This window comes from Alosa sapidissima, chromosome 22 (genome assembly GCF_018492685.1).
Source record: "Alosa sapidissima isolate fAloSap1 chromosome 22, fAloSap1.pri, whole genome shotgun sequence".
Taxonomy (NCBI): domain Eukaryota; kingdom Metazoa; phylum Chordata; class Actinopteri; order Clupeiformes; family Clupeidae; genus Alosa; species Alosa sapidissima.
The window spans coordinates 31351392-31356391 of NC_055978.1; the positions used below are offsets into that span (position 1 = coordinate 31351392).

General features: G+C 40.4%; 1 protein-coding gene across 1 annotated transcript in view; it reads left to right on the forward strand.

Moving 5' to 3' along the window:
• LOC121696834 (ELKS/Rab6-interacting/CAST family member 1-like) overlaps positions 1-5000 on the forward strand; it is a gene marked incomplete at its 5' end in the record, with an annotated part of 112505 nt that overhangs the window by 78739 nt on the left and 28766 nt on the right. The gene's annotated exons all lie outside the window — the stretch shown is intronic.

Consider the following 5000-nt stretch of genomic DNA (forward strand, 5'->3'; position numbering starts at 1 on the left):
TATCGGTGTTTTTGGCCACTAGCTTTAGATGCGTGTGTGAGATGCTTCATTAAATTAGAGTTGCTTACAACGGATGTCAACGAAGTCTTCGCTCCTGGACATAATGTACACATTACATGCACGTTCTTGTCTTGATGAATTTGAAGTAGTGCTTATATCTCCACCTTGAAAATGCCAACTTTTCGGATTGCTCCTGACCTCTGTGGTTTCGTCGAATCTCTATTTTAGCTGTTGCGTGTGTGTGTGGCACGTGTGCTGGCAAGTGTGTAAAAACACTGGCTCTGATTGTCTATCATGAAACATGACTTTGCCTTAGCCAATCATAATCGCTTACGTCAATATTAACCCACCTCCTCACTAGCGTTCGGATTACACAGTTTATTCAATCAATGCGTAGTAACGCACCGCATTTAACGTCTAGTAACAACGGGAAAAGTAATTATTTAGATTACCCCGTTAGTGAAAAAATAACGTCGTTACCTAATGCCATTCTTTTAAACGGCACTATTCCAAACACTGGTGAGGAGGCGCACCTGACCACCCTCCGCGCAGAGAGGAGAAAACACCTGGAGGAGGTGCTGGAGATGAAGTGTGTGTGTGTGTGTGTGTGTGTGTGTGTGTGTGTGCGTGCGTGAGTGAGTGCCCTCTCTACATGATGTATTACCCACTTTACTGGTGCCAGGGGCCTCTGCCACTGTCTAACATTCCACATCAGGGGCCCCCTGTGTGTGTGTGTGTGTGTGTGTGTGTGTGTGTGTGTGTGTGTGGGTCCATGTGAGTGTCTGTGAATGACCTGGTGAGTGTGTGTGTGTGTGTGTGTGTGGGTCCATGTGAGTGTCTGTGAATGACCTGGTGTGTGTGTGTGTGTGTGTTGGCATTGTCATAGCGATAGCGATATGAGGGGTGGCCTTATCTCTCCTCTATGGTCACTGGAGCTCCAGAGTGCCCAGGGCCCGATTGGACTCATGCCCAGCAGAGGCTCCCTTTCCTGGGATAAGACCCAACACCCCCTCACCCCCCGATGCTGGAACTTTCCAGTCTCCTTTTCAATGTGTGTATGTGTGTTTGGATCTGTTTGTGTGTGTGTGTGTGTGTGTGTGTGTGTGTGTGTGTGTGTGTTTTAGTGCTGCCACTTACAACTAATTTTCTAACGACTAATTTTTTGACTAATTTTTCTATTAGTCGACTAATCTAAATTACTAAATTTTTAAAAATCAAGTGTTATTTTGTTGCGTCCATTTCATTTTGAACTCAATTGAAGGGCCATAAACATAAAATGTCACCTTTGCCATAAACATAAATAACTTAAATGTTACCAAATAAACAATGCCAAATGTAAACAACATAAATAACTTAAATGTTACCAAATAAACAATTACAAATGTAAACAACAAACAATTACAAATGTAAACGACATTAATAACTTAACTGTTACCAAATAAACAATTACAAACGTAAACAACGTAAATAACTTAACTGTTACCAAATAAACAATTACCAATGTAAATTATGTAAATAACTTAACTGTTGCCAAATAAACAATGACAAATGTTAACAACGTAAATAACTTAACTGTTATTCATGCCTAATAATGAATCGCGCTGAAAGCTATTTAGCTCGTGTTTACACTTGCATGCATGGCGGGGTTTACAATATTACTATAATATTACTTATATTAGTCTAAGTTTAACATCTAAAGACAGTCAGAGTGGTTAGTGATGTTCGTTGATGTTCCAAAACAAGTAGCGTAGCGAAATACAGTTTCTGTCGTGTTTTATTTGGCATTTTGTAAAATCCCTTTGATTTCTGTTGGAAGACTTATTACTCCTTGATATCACTGCGCTACCGGAAACGGAAAGGGGGTCTGTTTATATTTGGTTGTATTGTAGTCTTTCCACGAGACCTTCTTTTACTGTCTATGCTTCAGACTCAAATATTGAGTGGAGGTTTATACACGGTTGTGAGGTATCTGAAAAAATAGTTCCACAATAGCAAATAACACGGATTGATATCATACATTGCGCCGATATATTTGTTTTTAATAATCAACGAACACCACTAACCACTCGGTGAGTTGCACAGTTTTGAAAACAAACGTTAAGGGTTGTTTTAAGGACATGTTTGTGCATGCCCATAGCCAGCCACTCTGAAACAGTCAAAGGCTATTCAAAACGAGTCAGAAAGTCGAGACAGGACCCATCGTCAAAATTTTGGTGTCCACCACTCTAGTTGATCCAAAACAAACCAGAAAAGGGACTCAAAGTGCTAAATACCGGAATTATCAGACTAGCTCTTACAGTACAGACTAAATTGCCTTCGACTAATTTTCGTGGTCGACTAAATCGTGGCAGCACTAGTGTGTTAGTGTCTGTTTGCGTGCGTGTGTGTTTTTTCTGTTTTTGTGTGTGTGTTTGTGTCTGTTTGCGCACATCCGTGTGTGTGTGTGTGTGTGTGTGTGTGTGTGTATGTCTGTGTCTGTTTGCGCACATCCGTGTGTGTGTGTGTGTGTGTGTGTGTATGTTTGTGTCTGTTTGCGCACATCCTTGTGTGTGTGTGTGTGTGTATGTTTGTGTCTGTTTGCGCACATCCATGTGTGTGTGTGTGTGTATGTTTGTGTCTGTTTTGCGCACATCCATGTGTGTGTGTGTGTATGTTTGTGTCTGTTTGTGTGTGTGTGTGTGTGTATGTTTGTGTCTGTTTTCGTGTGTGTGTGTGTATGTTTGTGTCTGTTTGCGTGTGTGCGTGTGTGTGTGTATGTGTGTGTGTGTGTGTGTTTGTGTCTGTTTGCGCGCGCGTGTGTGTGTGTGCAGTGTTTCCCCTAGAATTGTTTCCAGCAGCGGTGCTGTTGATCGTAGGAAGCCCCCCCCCCCCAAAAAAAAAGAGAACATTTTGAAAAAATGACTCCTTAAATGGTGACTTCTGGTGGATTTTGTCGAAAGAAATTCACAGGTTGAGTTACAAATTATGACATAACCATCAACACAAGCATTTACAAAGCATGATTATTGCAGTACTTGAACAGGATTATTCATGTTTTCATTATTCATATTCATCTTTCACCTTTTTCATTTACGTTATTAGTAATTAGGCTATTTATTACTAGATTTATTTACATTATTATTAGAAATTGAAATGAAACAAAAATGAAATGGCACAACACACACAACAGAAAATTATTATTTACAATTAATTACAAAAAATAAAGCTTAATCACAGAAACTTACTATTTAGAATGTACAGTGCTGTGCATAAGTTAAGACATTTATTTATATAATAACATTTATTTATTTGCCATACATGATACATTCAAAAAGAATTGATGTTCTTAAAGGTTTGATTTTTCCTCTTTTTAATTAAGGCATTAAGATCAATTTCCAAAAATGTCCAGTTTTATTCCTCCTTTTAGTCAATTTCAGCATGGGTGTTTTAACTTTTGCACAGCACTGTATAAACTATATAGACTTCTCTTTCATGTCATTACACTGTATTGGTGCTGTGCAGGTTGAATTGAGTGCCTGTCACTTTAAGGCCGTAACAGCCCGTGAGGCTTGCTTGATTCTCACGGTTTTAAGCTAACTTAGTAGCGTTGTTGTGCATGGTGCATAAGGATATGTGAATGAAATTGAATTATGTTTTCCATGTCATTTGGTAAAATAAATGCTTAAAAGCCTAACAACTCGAAGAAAATCTATCTTGGATTATAGGAGATAAGTGTCTTGTATCATTTCTATGATTTTAGTGAGCTCTACAGGAATTACAAACTATCTCCAGATGTAAATGGTTGCGTATCCTATTACTCAAATTCAGTTAAACCCACCAATAGGCTAGCTAGACCTTAGTTTCACAGCCTAGGTATGTTAGCAACACAGGGCTTGAAAGCATTGCCTGTATCACAAACAAAAACGAAACAATGCGTGGATTTATCTGGGAATAGGGTACTGAAGGTAGGGGCGAGCTATCTCGCTGGCGTGTTAGCCTACTATTATTTGTTGACATGAAACCTGAACGAACGGCAGCTGTTCCTTAAGGTCACTTGCGTGTTTTTGTTTTGTTTTTTTCGATTAGGCATCTTTTTTGCAGTGGCGCTTGAATTCCAGGAGGGGCACTGCGCCGCTGCCGAGTACATTGTAGGGAAACACTGGTGTGTGTGTTCGTGTCTGTTTGCGTTCGTGTGTGTGTCTGTGTGTGTTGATGGTCTAACTATGTGTGTGTGTGTGTGTGTTGTTGGTCTAACTATGTGTGTGTGTGTGTGTGTGTTGTTGGTCTAACTATGTTTGTGTGTGTGTGTGTTGATGGTCTAACTATGTGTGTGTGTGTGTGTGTTGTTGGTCTAACTATGTTTGTGTGTGTGTGTGTTGATGGTCTAACTATGTGTGTGTGTGTGTGTTGTTGGTCTAACTATGTGTGTGTGTGTGTGTGTGTGTTGTTGGTGGTCTAACTATGTGTGTGTGTGTGTGTGTGTGTTGTTGGTCTAACTATGTGTGTGTGTGTGTGTGTGCGTGTGTGTGTGTGTTGTTGGTCTAACTATGTGTGTGTGTGTGTGTGTTGTTGGTCTAACTATGTGTGTGTGTGTGTGTGCGTGTGTGTGTGTGGTGTTGGTCTAACTATGTGTGTGTGTGTGTGTGTGTGTTGTTGGTCTAACTATGTGTGTGTGTGTGTGTGTGTGTGTGTGTGTTGTTGGTCTAACTATGTGTGTGTGTGTGTGTGTGTGTGTGTGTTGTTGGTCTAACTGTGTGTGTGTGTGTGTGTGTGTGTGTGTGTGTGTTGTTGGTCTAACTATGTGTGTGTGTGTGTTGTTGGTCTAACTATGTGTGTGTGTGCTCTCTCTATCTTCTCCTTTCCTATCTACAGTGTGTTCGTGCTCTTTGTATATGTTTGCGCTGCCCTGCATTTCACATGCTGTGTGTGTGTGCCAGTGTGTGTGTGTGCGCGTGCTCTTTGTATATGTCTGTGCTACCCTGCATTTCATATGCTGTGTGTGTGTGTGCGCCAGTGTGTGT